The sequence below is a fragment of the Anguilla anguilla genome, chromosome 3, assembly GCF_013347855.1.
Source record: "Anguilla anguilla isolate fAngAng1 chromosome 3, fAngAng1.pri, whole genome shotgun sequence".
In the NCBI taxonomy this organism is placed as follows: domain Eukaryota; kingdom Metazoa; phylum Chordata; class Actinopteri; order Anguilliformes; family Anguillidae; genus Anguilla; species Anguilla anguilla.
Window position 1 is genome coordinate 49,915,947 of NC_049203.1, and position 23,313 is coordinate 49,939,259.

Below are 23,313 nucleotides of genomic sequence, written 5' to 3' on the forward strand. Positions count from 1 at the left end.
TTGGATTTTTGAGTGCCCATTTCTTGACAATTTGTTTCTTCAAAGCTTTCTTAAAAAACAAACAAACTCTGCTAAGCAATTTTTATTAGTGGACACATGGGAAATTACATTGTTTTCCAGCTTAAATTGCAGAGAATGGGTGATTCGTCCATTAATATGGAAACTGGTTTCTGATAAGGATAGCATTTTAGCTGTCAGGATGATTCTTGTAATGCATTACTGAATTTGAATGAATTCTCAAATGAATGTCTCAAAAAGCTGCACCATTATCTGGAAGTGCAGTTTTTATTATTCCGAGAAAGGATGGTAACAATACAGCTAAAACAATCAAAATATTCAGTGCATACTCTATCCCTCTGTCTGTGCGTGTTTGTGTGTGTCTGTGCGTGTGCGTGTGTGTGTGTGTGTGTGTGTGTGTGTGAGAGAGAGAGAGAGAGAGAGAGTGAGTGTGAGTGATCGGGTCCCTGCAGAATCATTGGGTCACACACTCTTTGCCAGCAGTGGAGCGCTGTGGTAGAACAATCAGGTTGTCACTGTGAATTTTACAGAACATGCTAGCTTGCTCAGAGGTATTATAACTAAAGAACATCTTTCAATTCTGTGCAATTTGGGACTGCAAAAGCTCTCACATCATTTCTTACCTCATAATCTTGCTGGATTCTGCTTTTTCATTTTTTAGGCGTGTATAAGAGTAAAAAGGGAGGAGTGGGGCTGGGTTAGATCAATACACCTTTCCAAAATCAAACCATCAAAGAAATGAGACAACCCAACTAAGGACACATTAATGGCGAGCCATGCCTTTCAGGATTGATTTAGTCAAAAAAGTCCGGCCAAAAAACATGCATCTAGTGTATATTAACTGGAATTGCATTGCAATCCCCAAAAGCGCATGCATGCACCTCTATTTGCTACAAATATTAGAGCACATCCTCCAGTAATTTGGAAAAGGACATACTGCAGGTTTTCTTCTGGGCTCTTGACCATATGACAAATCCTTGCCTTCAAGCTTAGCCAGAACATTAATAAGTTCTCGGCAGAGGAAGCCAAGCGGAAAAATTACATTATAGAAATTTACCAGCTGCGATTATCCAGAGCGACTTACACAACTCTTTTGCTTTGTCACATTGTATCAATATATACAGCTGGATATATACTGTAGCAACAGTAGGTTAAGCACCTTGGACCTGGGTATTCTTCAGTTTTCAACCCAAGCCCAGCTTTCTAACCATTATACTACAGTGTCACTATATCAAACTTGATAATGATTTGATGAAGCCTTTTTCCTACTCTTACTGAGGACAAAGCACCAGTGTTATCCAAGGTAAAAGTTTTGCTAAGCTAATAATAATAATAATAATAATAATAATAATAATAATAATAATAATAATAATCAACATGTATTTATATGACACATTTCACTAACAGTTGTCACAATACGTTTGACCGACAACCCTGGCCTAAACGCCCACAGGAGCCTAAGGCAACATTGGCAAGGAAAAAACTCCCTGGTAACAGATAGGAAGAAACCTTGGAAGGAACCAGACTCGGGAACTCATCCTGCTTTGGTCAGCTCAGGGTTTATGTTTAAATGACCAACACAGGCATGTTCATATTGATTAATTATTATTATTATTATTATTATTATTATTACTTTTTAAAAAGTACATATATATGTGTTCACACATTTAGAGAAATAATCAACTTAGTGCCGCCATAATACTACCTACGACTTTAGAAAATAAATAAAATTTGTTCTTTGTTGTGTAATTTCCCTTGTTATCTGATATTTAAAATTTTAAGGAGCTATTCAACTAAATGCTCGAGGTGTAAACAAACGAACAACATGCATCTTTCCATCGTGCATAATATGGAGAAATTTGGGTGAAAACATAGCTTTGCGCGACTGTGTGTATATTAGTCATAGTATTACCATGGGGACTGCTTAGGTATAAAGAACACACGAGAAACAGAAGCCAGATCAAACAAATATGCAGCCATGCAACGGCGAGACTGTACTCTTGTCCTACTGCACGTCATTATCATGGGAGACTCATACAGTGTTTGCGTTTTGCTTCCATGGCACTTAAAGGCGACTTAATTTTTACTACTATTTCCTTTAACTTGCCATATACTTTAAAAGCATGTTAGAGGAATGAGCGTTTTTTCCGCATGCCGGTGTTAACTAGCTGTGCCCCTGCCCACAACGACACTTGAGTCAGAGAAAAGAGGAGGGACTTGGAAGGTGCAGCTTGACGGGGTTATCAGAAGCGGACGGTCTATGTCTCCTTCCACGCGCTCAAAGGTCCTCTTTTGCGCACAGGCTTTTCGTCTGGCTGCGCGCGGGCATCGCGGTTCCTCTTCCTCTTCATGATAACGAATATTCGCTAAATTAACACCTGGACTAAACAAACTTCAGTTTCCTGAGTCGCATTATTTTTGAACGCGAAGATGTGATTTCTCCAATAAGGAATTTGGAATCATAAAATGGTATTCAAACCTGGGGTCTCCACAAAGAAATGGTAAGAAATGGCATTTACTATACATGAACGAAACAGCTTCACGTTTATTCTGATAAGTTAATTTTAAAGCATCTCACCATTGATTTGCTATCTCACCTGTCTAAAAAACTTCATTTCAGGGTATGCGAACAAAACGAAACACTGAAACACAACACTAATCAACACGCTTTAGCGGTAACTATTTGAAAGAATACCAAAGGTGGTATTGAACTGACTATCGGAATACAATGAAATTGAAACTGAAGTGTGCTTTTATGTTGTTACCTTTGACAACAATGTCCACTTACCAGAGTCAATACACCGTAAAGTACTATAGACATATTTTTCAGAAGCAGTTTTATGAGTGTTTTATTTGCGCAACTTTGAGCCCTCACTAACACCACATTTAATTTGAGCTGTAATGATTTTGTCAGCGTATAAAATATGATAAAAACCGTATACATTAAATAATGTGGTATTTTTATTAAGACTAAATTCGGTTCACCAATTAGTTCTTCAGTAAAATGAAAATGATTACTGATTGAATTACATTATATGACCATGTTTTTGTTGGCTCAGTATACTCAAAAAGTTTCTACTACATAAAGTCAGATATATAACATTACAAGTTATTACAAGTATAATTGTAATATCAACAGGTTGTATAAAGCAATCATTGTTTAATTATTTATTCAACATATATTACCACTTCATACTGCCAAGCAGTTGCCAAGCAACTATAAGGATAATTTAAACAAGTGATGGAAATGGCCCATGCATTCAATAACAACTTTTAGCATTGTGCATGTTTAATATAGTCCAAGAGTTTATTCTTTCCTGTATTAAATTAAAATACAACATTTCAAAATGTCTAGATTAGTTGAGAGGCATTTCAGTAGAGTTTTCGGCATTAGCCCATCTAGGAATAACTTAATGTGTGTACACTTGTGATGACTGTCATGGTTATGTTCAAACAGTTCATATACTCAAATTTTCAAATATCAAGTATCAAATCATGAATACGGTTATCGTTTTGTGGCATGCAAATCCAAAAATAATTAACTTCTTTGATTTTCATTATAAATCCAAATTATAAATAACTACTCATTGGCCTACCATGAAGTGACTTTAAAACAATAACTAGTCCCAATGTATGTGATCTCAATGATTGTTACATGCCTTTTTATATGTTACTGAACTGTATGTGCTCCTTCTGGATTTAAATAGTTATGGTGTAAATCTAGTATTTTGAATGGGCAGTACTCATTTGTAGCATGTGAAAGATGTGAAACAAAATCGCACCTGCGAGTCTTACTGAAAGGATTTTGGTATTTTATGGCTCATATAACACTGTAACATGCTTACTAATTCATTTATTTGTAGGTATGATTTGCCTTACTGTGTCTGATGTCCAGATAAAAATCTGGTTTCTTTATATTAACAATTTCTTTTCTCTCTGGGAAATGTCAATCCCAAATGACTAGCTTGCACTCTGATTGCAAATGATGCTAAGCTAAATAAAAGTGATTGATACCTCTAGTAATTTATTTATGCATTAGAGGCTTTTTACCCCACCTTTTTTTCAAGAGCAGAAAGGTACTGCATGTCACATGCAATCGTTGTCACTGGAGAGAACTTAACTTTTTGCCATGGCTAATGAGATGTTTTGGTCTACCTGGATGAGGTGCTAATCTGTGTTTATCAGCAGGCTATTTGACCTGTGAGTAGCTGGCGAGCGTTGGGTTTACAAACCACATGTGATTTTTAATCAATATCTCAGCAGAATGGCTGGGGAAAGGCACTAAGCTGATGAATTAGCTGAGACCAGGGGAATTCACGACTGCTCCTCGGCGTGGGGCCTGGTCAGAGTCGGGGCGCTTATGCAATGGTGAAGCACTCGATACTGTAGCGCCAGGTATAGTTGGGATGTGTGCTTTTGTTGAATAGAACGGCACGAACTGGCTTCCACAGGACCGATCGATATGGAGCCACTTTCAGATAGCATTAGGTGTCGGCACTGAGCAAACAAAGCCAAAAAACAAAAAAAAAAAAAACCAGAATGTGAGCATCTGAAACTTCCAACCTTTCTCAAAACTTCGCAAAACCCACAGATGAATTGCTTTTCTGCAACCAACCAAGAGACTGACCATTTTGACTCAGTTTCAGTTTCTCTGGTTGCACATAGAAATGTATGCATGCAGAAACAAAGCAAAACTGGACATTTAGTGCTTTTTGTTCAATGGTGCAGTGCTCGTTGATAAAACATCCTGGAGTGGCATGTTCACAAATGCAACACACATCCTTACTCTGGAGTGGCATGCTTGCAAAGGCTGCACACATCCTAACACTGTCCGGAGTGGCGTGTTCACAAATGAAACACAGGTCCTAAAACCATCTGTAGTGGCGTGTTCACAAATTAAACATAAACTCTAAAACCAGATGTCTGAGATATCTGGAAATGCTGACAAAGCATTTGGATGTCTTTCCCATCCGATGTTTTATGTCAATAATTCTGTTGAGGTCGGAACAAAAGAATGCTGTGGAAACGGATATAGATGCATTGTGGTTGAAGCAGGTACTTTATTTTTGCCAAGGACTTGTGGTCATAATATTAAAATAAAATCCCAAGAGGTTCAGCCGTGAAGTAAATAACAGCCTCATCCATAATTTACATTCTTAATTAATTAATTATAGATGGCTGTATTATGTTTTCTTTCTACTGTTACACCAAGCCTGTTCAGAAGTTATCTGATTTAAAAAATGTACATCAGTTCAAAGTTTGTCATAGAAATACCTCTTCTTAAAGGTACTTAATGATTTTATTCCATGACTACCGCCCCCCCCCCCCGCCCCCCAAAAGAAAAAAGAAATTAAAAAGATCTGCTTGTAATATCACGCTTTACTTTTCCACTTCATTGCACGTTGAGCAAGTGACTTTGCTGGGTCAAGGTTGAGCTGAGTGGACTGAGTGGATTGAACTAGGTATCATTTAATATGTGTTCTTCCCTCTTTTGATAGGAAAGTGTAGATGCAAAAAAATCCTTCCATAATTGGACTGCGACTGTGTGGTCATGTAGGACAAATCTCAGACTGACCAAACAGATTATTGAGAGAAACATTTTCGCTGGACGTCAGGAATAATTTTTTCACTGAGACACAGTTGTGGTTCAAACAGTGCCGATTCAGACAGATATAGTGCAGGCTGGGACTAATAATGAAAAATAAATAAACAATATACTATTTTTAATGTGACTGATAGTATAATTTATCTTGCATACTAACTTTGCTTCAGTTGAAACCGTAGTCTGTTGCAAGACTCTAAGATCTAAAGTCTAAAAGTTATTAAGAGGAAGTAATCACAAGCAGTTGCATATAACAATGATTAACATGCAATTGTATGAGAGAAAAGTATAGTGAACCTGATTTTTAATTCCCTAGTTATTTTTATGAACTGCAAAAGGGGATTGAAATGCAAATGACCATATCATGAATTATATATTCAAAATTCTAATCTGAACTGCCTACGTACATTTTCAGTTAAACTGATTAAAGTGGCAACATAACATCCTTAAGGTATATCCAGTTTAGCATTATTTGTGATTTCAAATCTCACTGAGACTGTCACTTGTCTGTCAGTGTGGGGGCTAGGCTGCTACATTATAGTTTTTACAAGTTCAGGCCTATGAAAGGAGGATATTTACAACAGCCGTTACCTTACAGTACAGCCCACCTGTCTTTTAAGTGGTTCATACTGGGATGAGCTTGAAACCATTCAATCAAGCAGTCAATTTGGAGCAGCTTTAGAAATACAAACTTTGTTTCTTGCATGCTTTTGATAATGGTGACACACAGTGCAGTACTTTCCGAGCCCCAGAGAGCTTGAACACCTGACCTACAGGACACTGAATAAAATACACACACACACCAGTGCAGATTAAATTTATGGTTACTAAACTGCAGTAGATTTATCGCCCCCATTCAGGCTCAAGTAGTTCATTTCTCAGTTTTGATTAACTTCCGATGAGTCATATGTTACAGTAAAAAAGGCACATTGGCCAGACCTATGTTCAAACAGTTTTTTTTTTTTTTTTTTTTTTGAAGAGGCACTGGGTTATAATGTAACACAAGTCTTTGCTTGGTAGTTCATGATCATTAGATAAATGCAAGGGTTTTATATGAGGAGTGAGGGTACATTTTTTGTTTACTGTATGTAGTAAAGGACATCTATTTTTCCAGACACTGCTCCCATGCTATCTTTAGATATTTTATTAGGCAGGGGGCACAGTTCACTTTATTTTGTTTTGCAAATAAAATGCCTATCCTTATGAGCCCATACCTATAATTAGCTATTCCCATCAGCAGTTTGAAGATGCATAAGGAAATGAGAAATGGAAAACTACAATAATACCCAAAAGTAGCAGGAAGATTAAGAGCCTTTATACCCGTGCTGTCATTAGAGATTGTAGCATTAATGAATACTTTTTTAAATTCCACAGGCAGCTGAGGTTTATGCCAGCTTGTCAGTGGCCTCTCATTGGCTTCTGCAAACCTTTGCCTTGCTTGCTTTCATGTAAGGGAACCATGCGTCTTCTCTCTGTCCTGTCGGCTCGTATTCAGACACTGCTGAGAGGTGAATAAGTGCCCAATTAATTTCTGCCACAAGGCATTTGGCAATGTCTACAATTCAGCATTTCTTTCTGAAAGCCCTTTTGTTTTTGGAAGGATCAGTGCTGTTTTTTTCCAGTTGTATGGCTGTCATGTTTTTTTTTTCCCCCCACAAACATACAGACAGGACACCTTACCCCCCACATCATGACCTCTTAGATTCTTTCCTATTCACCGTGTTTACAAGGCAGGCAACAGTTCCAAATGTGAATGTTTGACTGAAACACATATGATTTCCATTTGAACGTCTATTAAAAAGAATCAAAAACATATTGACAAAAGACAAGGGGTTGACATTTCTGTCGTCCGCATTTCATTGGTATAAATAGCTCATTTTGGTGTTGTTATCACTAGAAATTTGAAAAGTCTTTTGAAAGAGTTTATCCCATTATCTTTCTTTACACAATACATTTTTTTACATACACACACACACGCACGCATGCACACACACCGCTAATTTACTCCAAGTGGACTAAGCAATCAGATTATTCAGTTGACATTTTTACATTTAAATTGGTTATTCACAGAATGTTCCAGCCAATGTATTCTTATTCTTTCACATTCAGAATGTTACCTCACCCTAAGCATTCATTCTAAATGGGTTGTGGGTATACAGTAACCCTGTATTGTTTGAGTTCTGCAAAAATATATAATTAAATATACTAGAATATTGAGGTGATTGCTGAGCCCAACTTTTTCTGCTGTTTACTGTACAGTGCCATGAAAAATTATGTGCTTCCTGATTTCCTCTGTTATTGCATATTTGTCACGTTGTATGGTTTCAGGACTTTTAGACAAAATGCAATATTAGGCAAAGGGAACCTGAGTACAGAAACACATTAAAAATTTTATTTTAAATGAATATTTAATTAGTTTTATAAAAAACACCCATATTTATTATTCTTGATAAAAATGTTACAGAATATATTTTCCTAGCTATATGTTTCTGCACTTTTAGAAACATTGCACATGTGAAACATATTGCATGCAGACATTGGCAGGTGGAGAAAGCATGACCATCCTCAGAATTATTTTTTAATTGTTTTGGATTTTGGTGATGAGTATAATATCAGTCTATTTTTTTCCACTACATTTATTAGATTTGTCTGTCTGAACTTAATTCCCACCTTGCTGTGGACAAGTGAAAAACAAGAATATGAAGGAACGCATTCTAAGAGTGCTATAGTAATCATATATCAAACAATATTTATTTCCTTTCCAAACCATGCAGGCCACTTTCAGTTTGATAACATACAGAAAGCATGCTTTTTAAGACCTTTACTGTTTCATTTTAGTAAAGGTCAGTAAGCAAATTAACGGGCACTGCACAGTACAGGACGCCACAAGGCAAATTCCAATCTCATTGAGAGGAGCAGAGAAATGGCCCTTCCGTGCAATTTGCAGTGAGTGTCAGCAAGCCCAGATGGAGTGAATTCAATTTAGGCACTATACTGCAACATTCTCATACATTATCTTTATTGCATTTCTCCTGCATCACAGTGACCATTCCAGAGCACTGCGCTGCGTGGTGTGCTGGTCATAACAGCGATAAAGCCAGTGCATGGAGAGCTGAGCGTGGGGATGGGGTAGCATAAAGTAAAAGGCTCAAAGCTTTTGCATTCTCTCAGACATTACTGTGAGATGTGATTCTTTCTGAGCCTCATGACAAACGGAAAGTCCATATCCCAGCACGTGTTTCATTAAATCTGGAATCTAATGGCGACAGGTTAACTGATAGTCTCTGAGAGTAGGTGATTTGTTGCTAATTGGTGTTTGTTTGGAAGTCATTACCCACTGTCAGACCGGTCTGACAGAAGAATGACTTTACTCTTTAGTCCAGAGTGACTTAGAATGCGGGGTGTAGAAATGCAGAAACAGAAATATTTAAGAGGTTTTCAGTACTGGGGACTGGATTTCTCAACAGCTGCCATAGGCGTTATCTGTCACTCATGTTTGAGAAAACCTGTTGGGTTTTACTACATACTGTCAAATGGGCTCAAGGGTAAACAATGGAGTGAAATCTGTGGATCATATTGATTATTTGAGAAGCATGTGCACAGGAGGTTAATTTAACATTGGTGTTACATAGCATACAGTCAGTAACCTGGAAGGCACATTCTTGCTATGCAGCCCATTTGGGATTGTTTACAGTACATCCAGAGATATTAAGAAACATAAACTTGCTGGGCCAAAAGCCAAAAATCAGGAGAAAACAAAACCAGGAGAAAATAGAGATAGAGAACAAGCCCAGGACTACAGTGCTCGTGTTGTTGCTCTACCATCGGACAGCCTACCTTGCGCAAACTCAGTTGACTCCGCCCCTCAAGATTTACAGCCGTAGGCCTGTGCCATACCTGTCACTCATAATAGGGTCATGGACAGTTCCTCATGTTATAGGCCAGATCAGTATTGTTAACTGGGCTCAAAAACAAGATGTAAATTTGTTGAAATACACCAATGAAAGTGTGCTGGGAGTTTATCGGCAAGTTGCTATGGCAGGCTGGCGTTGAGTCAAAGCATAGTTCTTGAGTGCCTTATCTACTCTTTGTTTTACCCTTCATTGCCCTCCCCCATTACCTTTTTACAGCTCCTAATTTTTACTGGAGTCTGATGAATGGAAGCGGTGGCAGCATAAACCAATAACCAGGCCAACTGGTTAATTTCCAGAACAAGCAGGGTTTTGGTCTGCCCGTCATTTCCCTTCTCAGTCTCACTCTATTCATACAGTTTCATTCCGCCATCCTTTGGAAATGATGAAAGAGAAAAAAAAAAAATGAAACATCATTATGTCATCAGGCTTCAGCCAGTGTACATTATGTCAGAATTAAAAAAAAAAAAAAAAAACAATGTAAATGCTGCGTTCTGGTGCGCACACAGCAATGCCACGGCTATAGTGCTGCTTCAGGGTACTTTTAGAGCAGCATTTGTATGATGCATTAGAACTGAGTGCTAGATATGCAGGAGAGATGAATCTCGTCTGTATTTGCTTTCCCCCCAAACCTTAACTTATTAGGTCTGTTAGGAAGGGACCGGATTGCATACATTTAGTCCAGCAGAGACTGCCCTGATCCATCATGCTCTTCTCCTTCCTGCCTGGGTGGATGGTTTGTGTATGCTTGGGCAGGAGGTGCAAAGTCAGAATTCCTTGGCCTTGCAAAAACCAAAGGTCCAAATATAACACTTAGACATAAGAGTCTATGAAAACCAGACAGCAAACTGTGAACTATTTACTCTAAAGCAAGGCAAGTGAGAAATCATCGTAATATGTGCTGGCAGTGGCTAGCGTGCACTTCCTTACCTCTGTGTGAGATGGCACCCTGTCTTCCCCTGGTGATCCCTGAGCTCTTCACCATATTAAAAATAAACATTTGAAAATTTCTGAACATCTGCTTCCCCAGATTGTGTTTTTCTTCCACTGTAAGTATCATCTGCAGTTTTGAAATTTAATGATGTACCATTAGCTTGAAATTTTCCTGAAGATTACAGAAGCCCAAAGAACTCCCCAATTTGTCATGGAATGAATAGATAACACAACAATAGCAATGATTAAAAATTAAACACACAAATTGAAATATTGGCTGTGTTTACCTTTCTGCAGTCGTTGATGTGTGTGCCCATTTTTGGAATCTCCCTCAAGTTTATTGTATTTCTTGGAAAACATGTTTAAAGAAAGTCTTCCTTTATTAACTCAGCTGGATATTGGAAAAACATAAACACATGTGAATTTATAAGTATTATTTTTAATATACTGGAGAATGTTGCTTGTTTTCAAAGTGATGACTTCAACAATAATAAAGTCTCTTTATTGGAGTGTAGAGGCTGGGTTCACTAATACTGATTTATAAATCATGTTAAATTTGAAATGATTCAGATGTTTTGTCATAAGCGTCTGATTTTTGTACAAAAATGGTTTAAAACTGCCGATAATTTCCTGCTCGCTGCCCTTATGTCTCATCCACCTGTTCATCAAAGTTAAAGCATGTCATTGAAGGAACTAGTTAGATGTACGTGTAATACAAATTTTCTGCAGGTTTTACAGAGCCGCAGAAGTTTACTGTTTTTGTCATTTACTTCTTAATAATGTCATTTTCTTAGAAGTGGGAAAACCAGACACAGGGTCTAAGATCATTCTGTTTTTAACCAAAACAACTGTCCAGTACTGTGTCTGGAATGCTACTCTGGAGCTGTGGCACAGGGAGACCAACGCTAACATTGTGCTCTCATTAGCACACTGGGGCTGAACAGAGCAGTGGACTGTTACACCGTGACTGGGAAGATAAATTCTAACTTTTGATGTGCAGTTCTTGTTTGGACCACATGCCTTTGAAGACGAACAACGAAAACAAACCTTTTTCATCTGAATAATGCAGTATAGACAAATTGGAAAAAAAAAAAACAATAACAAAACCATGCAGCACTGTCTTGCGTTTTCTTCTGTTAGTGACTAGAATTGGATTATGTGAATGTGTCCCTAGCATGGGTCAGATGCTACAGTAGAGTGGAGGATGGCATCTGCTTACAAGATGAGGGTTAGGGGGTGCCTGGGAAGCTGGGATATACCAGTGGCTGATTCAAGGTAGTGATTGCAATGAGTTTTCATATGGAGCAGAGTTTTGCTCATAGTGAACCATCCTGGAGCCAGACACTTCTGGACCGGAAAGATGATGACATAGAAGTCAGGGCCTACAACGCTGTATCCTGGACAGTGCTACTGTACATTAATTTATCAGTTGCTCTTTTCTAGAGCGCCTTAGGACATTTAGCACAACTGAATGCTAAAGGCGGCTTGACCATTATAGTAATAACAAAATGTTTGAATGTCAGACACCCATTTAGGTCCTTGTTGATTGACCTGGTGTTGACTGATATATATGGCAAGGGGGGTTAATCCAAATGATGTCAGTGATTATTATGTTGATGCTGTTGATTGCATTACAAACACAAACCAAGTCTTTACCAAGTTCCAGTATAGCATGCAACTTTAAACAGATAATGAGCAAGCATTTCCTCATGATGCATTCCCTTATAATTTGAGTAGTATGAAGCTTACCCCTGATGTTGAATTAGCTTGGATCCAATTTTGGTCCTGATTCTTAGCACTCAAACAAGCGAGGCCCTCTGAGGGATTTCAAACTGAAACGGGAGGAAACCCTTGGGTTTCGGAGGATCTTATAAACTCCCTACACTCTCTGGGCAAAAGCTTATCAATATAATTCAGTCAAGCTATTTCTGGTTCAGCTCAGTTCTTAAACTGTGCTATTGTCCATTTTCATGTCACTGTCTGGCTCTGGTTTCATGCCACTGTCTGGTTATTACATACTTTATGTACTATAAGGAAAACATTTTATATTTGTTTTTAATTACTGTGGTTGCACTTTCCCTCATTTTTACCACCAAATGCAAGATATCAATTAGCAACTTGTGGGCAGAGTTCCACGATACTCTTCCTAAACGAGGCGCATGTTTAGAAAGCTTTATTACGCTGGAAAATTAATATTGTAGAAGAACTTTGCATTCAAGGAAACAGGGCCCTCACATTAAAATGCAAGCGGAATTGCTACTTATACATAGTGAAAAAACAGATTAGCTTTTGGCACCACCGCTCAACAATATGCTATGGTAAAGGCTTTTAAAACACTAACACCATAATAATAACAGCATTTCTGATTGCGCCTGGAGATTGTCTTTATTAATGAATTTGTGTTATGCGAAGTTGTTCTTGTGGCTGTTTCCAGCTACAGTTGTGTAAACGTAATTGACATATCGATATGATTACACCTTTAATCTTCGTAAAGGTCAATGACTCATTAATGATGTCTGATCTTTCTGAAGAAACCAGGCAACTGCAAAGCAAGCCGGGTTCTTAATCCAGAATGGGTTTAATGCATGACCTTTACCTAGTGCACTGTAGACACAGTGGAAGCGCCCTGTCTGAAATGAAGATCTGTTCCACGTGCTAAGAGGCTCAACTGGGTAATGGGGAAAAACAAGTGCTATTCCTTGTCTGAAATTCCTGTGGGTATGTGCTTTTGAGAACAGGGACCTTCTCCATAAACCATTAATGGCGTGAGCAAACACACTTTAAAGATGCCATGAGTCACAGTGGCAGTTAAATAAATCACTACCACTAATCTAAGCTCAGGAGATTTGCATTCAGACTATTGATTACTTGAGTGTTTTTAGACAGAATTCTGTTTGTGGTTTGTCTTTCACTTAAAGAGATGTTATACTTTTTTTGTAATTCTAGCATGGAAGTTGTTTTGTGGCTGCCAGTCTTATATTAGGCAAATTTTTTCAGATGAATGACATTTGCTTATTTGTTTCACGAAGCTAGGACGGTGGCCAGTAGACAAAGCAAAAAAGACTGAATTTCCATCTGAGCTTCACAGATCGACATCAAAAACTGAAGCGTGCTATCTCTCCCACATTTATCTGTTGGCCCACATATATAAAATGAAACTAAATACTGGAAGTCACTGGCTTCTTCCTGAAGATTTGGAATTCAGAATCTCTGAAGATAATAAAATTTTTGGGGGTGTGAAATTGTAAAAAAAAAAAAAAAAAACATTGGGTCAATTAGACACTATGCTGGAAGCTGCATTGTTCCAGTGGAAGTATATTACATACAATAATACATTAACAAGACATGTTACCTCCCCGTAGTAGTAACTTTGACATCCAAAATCTGCTTTTCGTTATGGGAAAAGACCCCCTCCCCCCCTGCATAAATGTGGAAAAAACACCCTCTGGGAGTTTCACCTCATTATGGTTTTACTGAAAGTGCAAACCAACTCCATGTCAGTGGATACTGTGTAGATTGTCAGGTTAAACGTTGATGGATTTTGATGGATTACTCACAGCTTGCTCATTGTTAGGCTTAGCAGTGAGCTGCTCATTGAGCACAGATGCTTATTTGTCTTTATGAAGCTGGAAGCTAATGCTCAAGGAATTAGTGTAAATCAAACTCGATTGACAGCTGCCTTACTCTTTTAGGTTGTAAGTGTAGGTTTGAGGTTTTTTTCCTTGCAAAATCACTTTTGTTTTCTTTTGAATTGAAGGGGTGGGACCACACCGCAATCACAAATCCACAAAAGGTACGCTTACTGAAGCTGTAAGGCACTTTTGACACTTTCTCTGGGAATATGTGCTGTGTGCATCTGTCATTTGGATGAGGTAAATGGAGGTTTTGACAAAACTGGGACAACACTGTAGATCAGACAGTGTAATCATCTGTCATTTGCATTCCCTGTCCACTTTGTTAACCCCTGGTCATTACTGCAAATGAAAAAAGTTCTTATTTTACCAACCTGTTAAATAAAGACAAACATTGGTTTGCAGTTATTGTGAGCTTTTTTGTGCGTTGGGCTACATATTTATTTTCTGTTTTGTGTGTAAATAACAAAAATAAATAAATATTCTAGTATTGAATGCATATAAGTACAAGTGCCTTGCACTGATTAGGTCATGCCATTATTTTAAATGAATCCAAATTGCAGATTGCTGTGGTTTCAGTTAAATATTTTTATGGAATGACCAGAGATTGTGTGATTGCAATGTTCCTTGCAAGCCTTTTCTCACAGAATCAGTTGCCATTTAAGGCTCAGATGTGATACTGTGCCGAGACCACTCTGACAAGCTTGACAATTGTTGAATTCATACCAACGGTGCACTCAACACAACTAGCCTGATTCATTCTTCCTTTTGTTAGATGTGCTGCAAGTGCCGTCTGACATTTATATATCTGGGAGCTAGAGAGTTTGAAAGGGTAGTCGAAAAGGACGGAGACTCAGACTGAGTTTATCCCTCTAGAGGCACTTGGCTAAAGAATGGCCTTTTATTGGTCTGCACTAGCATATGGTATTTCATCAACAGATGAGTCATTGTAAAAGGATAATTATAAGCATGGCCGCGGCATGGTCCTGTTGGTATGGTTTAAAACTTGATTATTGGGGCGGAATTATTGGATTCATTTTGCTTCAGTGTGGAGTTAGTATCTGTTTTCTGGAGGACTACATGGCACCTGTTGGATTACATTTTAGTACATTGGGTTTATTTCCCAACATTATTCACCCTGAACTGTTTTTTTTCCATAATGACTGCTATAGTGATACACAACCTCAGGGGCCGAATGTGGACTTGGTCCAACATTGTTAGGTAGATTTCAGTATGTGCATTTTTATGCATGGAACATCAGCATTCCAAAATGTTCTGTAACATATATCTCTCGAAAATGCAGGCTGGCTTATTGTACTGTGAAATATGGCATACTCATATTGTAAATTGTTGTGATGCATTGTGTTCAGTGCTCTGTAATTTCTGTGAAAAATTAAGTCTTCTTTGAGCAGACCCAGTATCGGAACACATCGGTGCAACAAGCCGTAGACTTCAGGGAAAACCGTCCATAGAAGTAACACCAACACACTTAAGTATAATCGCAATATCAAATCAAATAATTGTAAGAATCAACCTGTCTGAGCTATAAGTGTACGTCCATTTTAAATGATTTTTTTATTTTTGGATTCAATTAATGCAAAGCGGTTCAGAGAAAGCTGTGTAAAGAGATGAAAGACACATTCTGCTCTTGGCAAAATAAGGGCCAGTTTATAAGCACTGTGAAAAAGTACACTGGAGCCCTTGCTTCCAATTAGAGGGACAAAAAAAGTAATAGTAATGACAGCAGTGAGCAGAATTGCTAACGGAGTAGAAAGAAAACATGAGTTAATTGCTGGAAGCACTGAGGGTCACTGGCTGATTTAACCCCAGCCTCGGATGAGAACTAGCAAAGCACACACGATTCTGCTCCAGTGAATTTCTGTTGCATCCAGAATGGTGATGTGGAAAATTATAGCAGGGCACAGGGCTTTCAGAGAGGTCAGATTCTCTCTGTGCAAAAGGTCCTGATTAGGTTCTGGGATTAAGAAGCTCCAATCCCCAGTGGTCATGGGAGACGGGCGATTCCACACGGCGCCCGGATGTGCCGTCCTGTAGCCATCCCACGGAAAAATCTGGCCATAACGCACGAGAATGTGAAATGTTACTCTTGCTTCCTGTATCGGCTTGCAGCAGACAAATCGCTCCAGTGAGTCAACCTCACTCACCCTCCCAGTGAAGAGGCACAAAATATCTGAATAATGGCAGCTGGTGTGCTGCTTTCAGCAATCGTTTCTGTATTGCTTAGCCCTAAAAGTGGGGCTCATTTAGTGCTCCAGTAACGATGATGGCTGTGCGCTCTGAATTTCTTCCATAAGGAATTTGATCCATAATGGTGAGATAGACAGAGAGTGTGAAAAGGGAAGAGGGGCCGAATGTTTTCAGTGAAAACGAAAAAAAAAAAAAAAAACTGGCTACTGCATTCTGCCTTTTTTCTTGCCCCAGCTCATATTTATAGCTCCAAATCAGCGTCAGTTTATTGCATAGACATCTTTGTACTGTTCAACGGATCAAAAGTCAAACACTTAATTACATGTTATGCAACTGCGAAAGTGCTGAAATGACTAAGTGATACTGAAAACATTTCTCTTGAACGACGTTCACTGAGTAGGGACGTTCTAATAGTTAAATATCAGCTGAGATTAAATATATATAAAAAAGGAAAATTACATGGGATGATGCAACGTTAAATAAATCTTTAAGTAGCCTACTTTTGCAGCCTTTGAGCTATTTGCACTTGAAATGAATAGTAAAAGCCTGTGGGACTTATGTAATTTACAGTCCGTCCGTTCTTCCTTTTTTCTTGGTAATTCAATGCAGAGTGAAGGAATTCTCCAGACATCCTCCAACTTTCCCAAGAATCACTGGACACTTAAGTAAAGTAGAGGTTTCTGAACTGTCCTCCAGGCTGAGAAATGGACCTGTCCTTTAAATTGTACAAGCAATTTTAAATGGAAATGGCATTTGAAAGTGATTTGTGTCAGACGGAGGCAGATCTTCCAATGGTCGTGTTTTGTCTTTGAAATGGGAATAGATTGCCCTTCTAAGGCAAGCCCCATGTCACACATTATGAGAAAACCTGAGCGGGCTCAGTGATATTTGCCCACTCATCTCTCTCTCTTTGGACCTCAGATTCTAATCATTGGCATTTGAATAAAAAAATAAAAATAGCAGGGCCATCTTAAAACATCTCACACTGTCTGACCCCTGGATGACCAGCCCCTTTCATTATGCCGTGAGCCAGGAAAGAGCATTGTCATTCATACTCTATGCATTTTGGAATTTATGGCAGCATTTAAGGGCACGGCAGGTTGGACTGTGTACCAGGGACGGGGTGTGGTGTGTCGTAAACTGGGTTCAGCCTTTGACCTGCTTCAGTGCCTTGGCCTGCTGCTATCGCGCCCCTGCAGCGAACAGACTGAGCACGCTCAGCACTCCAGGCTCCATCTGTCTGCTCGGGGGTGCCGGGAAATCACCTGTGACTGCTCTGCCCAGTCTGGGGAAGCACAGGGACACCCTGCTGCTGCACACGGACAGAGAAAAAAACTGAACTGCCGTTCAGTTAGTTATTACTTCGTGTTTTTCTGTGTATGTTACTCATTTGTTCAGGTTTTCTGGTTTCACATGATTTTCTTGAGGAAAATTTACTAACGTTTTTGGAGACATTGCTAACTTACTTTAAGTAGAAGCAAGACTTTCTCTCTTGGTCTCTCTACCTCTCTCTTTCTCTCTCTAATTCTCTCATTCTCATATATTTTTTGGTGATGGTCATGGAAAGACCATCGTCTTACAGGAGAATATGATTAACAAGGAACTACATGAAACCTGCTGCTGCACATTTATTTATTTGAATTAGAAACACATTTTGAAATTAATAGGGTGGCAAATTTAGTGTGGTACCGTGCATTTTAATCAGTGCATTGCATTGTCCCAGAAGTCTCCTTGGAACAAGGACAAACTGTGACCTAAATACAAAGGATTGTTGACAAGCAAGTGCGTCATTTGCCTGCAGAAAATGTGGAAAAATTAAAAATTAAATTCTAAAGAAATCAAAAAATGCTAGAAATTATATTTCAATGAAGGTTAAAAGCAACCTCACCAGGAAAACTAACCTTCATCTCTGAATATAGAATTCTGCACAATATGCTCTCATTTTAATGCACTGCTTTTTTTCTTCCTCTGTCCTTTCTCACAGTCCTCTTATCCTCTATGTGAAGCATAAACACCTGTGAAAATCAATCAAGCAGACCACCCTCTCATTTCTAATGGCTATTAGACACCTTATTCTGAAGAACCTCACTGTAGAGATTAGAATCACAATCACCACTAAACACAAACACTTAATCTATTGTCCCTTGAAGTGCTAACGCATAAAAGGAAGGCTCTTGTTGATTGCATAAGCTTAGTTAACAAAAGGGTGCCTGAAATGGCTGGATTGAGGGGAGTATTCACATAATGGGGCGACATAGCTCAGGAGGTAAGAGCAGCTGTCTGGCAGTCGGAGGGTTGCCGGTTCACCCTGGGCATGTCGAAGTGTCCCTGAGCAAGACACCTAACCCCTGATTGCTCCCAACAAGCTGGTTGGTACCTTGCATGGCAGCCTTTCACCGTTGGTGTGTGAGTGTGTGTGTGAATGGGTGAATGAGAGGCCTCAATTGTGAAGTGCTTTGGATAAAAGCTCTATATAAATGCAGTCCATTTACCATTTTAAAATGTGTATTTACAGTAAAGAAAGGGAAGTATCTGATTGGATGGCTTGTATTATCAGTGTACAGCATGCTGAAGTCTGCAGTTCTAAAGTGGTCCCTGCATCACTGTCTTTGGGGTACTTGTAAGAGGTTAAGGCAGTGGTGACCAACGCTGTTCCTGGAAAAGAGCTCTGTCATCCTGTAGGTTTTCATTTCAACATTAATGTAGCACACCTGACACTACTAATTAGCAGGTCGACAAGATGTCTAGCTTTCGAATGAAGTGTGCTTAGTAAATTCAAAACAACGAAACAGTTTCAGTTTCATATCAGCTCCTTTCACTTAAAATGTTTTATTTTTTATTTTTTTAGTTTCAAATTTTATCAACCAACTTTTGGCCTCGTTTTGGAGTTTTAGAGTGGGGTGAGGTTTAGAAGAGAAGGGCATGATGGGGTATGGTATCCACTGAATGACAGTATATGTCATCCAAACCTCAGAAACTAGGCTATTGACTGGGTGCATTGTCAACACGCTACTGTAACTTTTTCACATTTATTGACTTAATTTGGTTATCATACTGTGGCACATGGGTTGAAAACTATTGTCTGAATTATTCAGTCTGGTATTTATGATTTAATTCCACTCCTGGGGCAGATAGTCAATTGTCTCCTTTATCCTGAAGCTTAAACAGTTTAAGACAGTGGCTGAGGTTTGCTTCTTTATCCTTGTGGATAAGTTCATCAGAACATTATCTCCATATATTTGTCTCTAACGTCTCTGACTTCTTTGAAGTCCCAAATATGATGTGCTTGAAAACTGAATTAACAAGGATATGGGTATTAGAACTGGAGATATTTAGTTATTTTGACAACTAAAGCTGAAAATGGAAAGTGTATTAGAACACTTGAATGCACAGTGATTTCCTTAATTGGTGCAGGGTATGCAGTCCGTGTAAATAACGGTTCTCCATGTGGACGTCTGAATGAGAACATGAAAGGCACAAAACGTTAGCTTGTTTTTCTGTCTTATCTTGCAACTACTAGGCACATCTATAGAAACAAATTCAGAGCAGTACCAAACTCCAAAATAAATCCTGTTTTACCTTTTCCGCAGTAGGCATAGCAGGAGATCACTTGGCTATAATTGACGGCTTGGAACCAGAAGGGTGTGTGTGGCATTTGGAAAACTTCACAGGAGAGCCAAAAGCAATGATCACCAATCATCTGAGTGAATATTTCTGAGGAGAACAGTGAAAACAGCATTGAATCAACAGCAGAGGCCATGTTTAATGAAGGACTTGATCCCATTTTATATCGGTGAGCATCTAAATACGTTCTCATAATATTTGTATTATTATTCAGTACTCTTATAAATAAGGAGCAGGCATACTGAATGACAATAAAAATACACTATATGACCAAAAGTATCTGGACACACCTTGGTCTGGGGCTGTTTTTCATGGTTTGGGCTGGTCCACTTTTGTGACTTTGGCTGCATTGTATTTCAACCTAGTCCGCCTAGCACAGACACAAGCTATATCCACTTCAAAAAAACAAACAAACAAAAAAAAAAAACCTTTCAGGTTAGAAAAAAATACTTCCACTGTGTTCAAGTTTCTGTTACTTTATTTGAGTAATATGTGTAGTAATCTTGTCTCTTGGAAGACAAACTCCCAAGGATTACCTTTCAGACGAGATCAAGTCAAAATGGTTCAAGAATAGCAGCCATTTTATTTTGGGCATGTCACTTACAGGCTTGCGTTAAAAGGGGGTGCTACTTCAGGGGTTAAACCATAACACTGGACCCACATATGTGCATCAAAGAATTAGTACTAACTGAACAACATTTTTACAATTAAATATAAAAAAAATGGAAAAATATTAAAATTATGGCAAGAAAGTATCAAGGCAGCAAGAATTTCCTTGTCCTAATGTGTAAACAAGGGTGCAATCCTGTACACATTTCATTTTCACACTCAGTATTATCTCTGCATGAACACATTTCATTTTCAATCATCATTTCATGTAAATGTGTCCAATGCATTTCTCATCATTTTTTTCCTCAGTATGTTCCATTTTCAATTTCCATTCAGTTTAATTCACATTGTTGTGAGTCTGTGCATTGACCACATTCAAAGCCTCGTAGAATTTTACATATGACTGAGGAATACACCCTTTCATGCACAGAGAAAACACGTCTTTTTTATTCAAGGCATTGATTCCGGGAACCCATTCATGGCTTTAAATGCAAAGTACTTCCTTACTACTTCCTTACTTGGGGACATATGAAAGGGAGCCTGTACAAAACTGTCTTTCTGTACAGTACAGTAATGCTGGATGTTCTTATTTTCAGGGTCATTTCAGTTCATGTTTTGTGAAAGTATTACTTGCCATAATTCAGTGTAATTAACTGTTCTTCATCAGTAAACACAGAACTTTCTGTAGGAGCAAAATGTGTCACACAAGCAGTGGGCAGCAGCTTGAGTGTGCAGTTATAGCTCCGGACACTTGACCAGAGAGAGAGCAGGTGCTTGCCATGCCAAGCCATTTTCTACAGCTTGGGAACTTTATTTCCCATCCACACACACACACACACATACACACCTACACACACACACAAACACACACACAGGAACACACACACCTACACACATGCGCGCACACACACGCATGCACGCACAGGCACACGCACACACGCACACACACGCACACACACTTGTAAAAAGTCAGTTATACATTCACCTCTAGAATGCATAAAAACAATGTTGTTTGCATTTTTATCTGGAGTTGAACAAATTAATAATGTAAACCTTATTTTAGAATTCTCTTTAGAAAAAATATTCCATGATGCTCTCAAGATGCATTTCGTATTGCCACTGAAATGTCTGATCAGCAACCGTATCTTGCTTAGTAACTATTTAATGAGAACAATATTTGCTGCCATGTACAGTCAGACCCAGATTATTAGCACCCTTGATAAAGACGCACATACCATGAATAGAAACCACATGACAGCGTTACTGCAGTATATTGTAATTTTCCCACATGCAGCCCTGTGATTAGTACTTGGTGCAGCCTCCCCTTGCAAGGATAACAGCACTAACCCTTTTTCTATAATGTCTTATAAGGTTGGAGAACTCATAGATGCAGTTAGAGCTTCATCTGCATGGAGGTGGTGTTTTATGGTTCATTTTGAGACTTGGTGGACTCTGCAGTTCTTGAACTGTGATTATTGGGTTCTTCTTCACTATCTTCCTCAATGTGCAACATGCACTTGTGTCTTCTTCCTGGAGACAGCACAAAGTTCTAGATGTTTTAAATTTTTGGAACAGTGCTTAGTGCTGTTTAATCAGTTATATATTTTGTACTCATTACCTGATTTGTGTAGGTCATCAACCACCTATCTGCTTTAATTTGACAATGCTTTGGCTTTCCCCATGGTGATGGATGACAAAGGAATTTCACTCGTGTGTTACCTCATTTTTATACCCTCCTGAAACAGGAAATGTTAGAAAACCACAGTATTTTTCCTAAATGCTGATATGCATTTATTTAAATTAAATTTTATTACAGATTAGACATTATTTAATTAAAAGGAATCTTTATGCGAGCCAATAATATTGACAATTATATACCAATAAAGTATATAATTTCCCATGTGTTTCCATGAACTCAAATATACTGAATTATTTGTGTTTTGCAATGTGTACAGGATTTTTGCTAATTTTCCTCATGGGTGTTGATAATTGTGGACCTGGCTGTATCCAAAGGGGCATCCGAAGGTCAGCATGGGGTTTTAGATCCAGTGAGTTTAAATAATACAACATGATTTGTGATTATGTGACACCACTAGCTGTAATTATCTTGAATGGGTGGACAAATTAACAATATTATCAATAATTTAATGATTATTGTTTACTTTCAATTATTCAATGTGAGGTCCAAATATTGCTATAGTACATACATACAGGGGAACAGAATTTTGTCACAGAATAATCTAATTAGCTTAGTAGTTCTTCAACAGCCAAACAAGTTGCCAAATATGGATAGTTGAGTGCATGTTCCAAATTCCATGTTGTGTGCTTCCTGCTGAAAGATGACATGAAAACAGATTGGATTGGTTAACATTTCCTCTTTGACTGGTTTGATTCCATGAGTGCGTAGTATTCTCTAAATAGTCTCTAAATGTTTTAGCAACCAGGGGGAGGATTTTCAAGTATGATTTAAAACTCACAAAACATTTCAGGCACAAGCAGCTCATTGGCTTGCCAGTGGGGACCCAAATGAAGGCCCGTTAGATTACATTTACACCTACAGATTGCTGCCACAGTCGTGCTGGAAAAGTGTGATTCAGCTCTTAACAAATTGTTATTTGCTGCAAACATAAAGGTTATGGTCAATTTGCGAACTAATACATTGACAATAGTACTCTCAGGTGTTTGATATGAATTTATTGTTTAATTATAATTGAACTGCAGACCCACGGCCTGTGTAATATGATTTTGAGGTCTTTCTAAATAAATTCACTGCTGA

The 23,313-nt window shown here is 38.5% G+C and overlaps 1 protein-coding gene across 2 annotated transcripts in view; it reads left to right on the forward strand.

Moving 5' to 3' along the window:
* Window positions 1-2,104: 2,104 nt before the first annotated feature.
* Window positions 2,105-23,313, forward strand: part of htr4 (5-hydroxytryptamine receptor 4) — a 99,231-nt gene continuing 78,022 nt past the window's right edge. Inside the window, exon 1 of one of the 2 annotated variants that reach the window (XM_035407861.1) lies at window positions 2,105-2,519. The gene's annotated coding sequence lies outside the window, so the exon portion shown is untranslated. The remainder of the gene's footprint in view (window positions 2,520-23,313) is intronic. The other variant, XM_035407860.1, reaches the window with a different exon arrangement.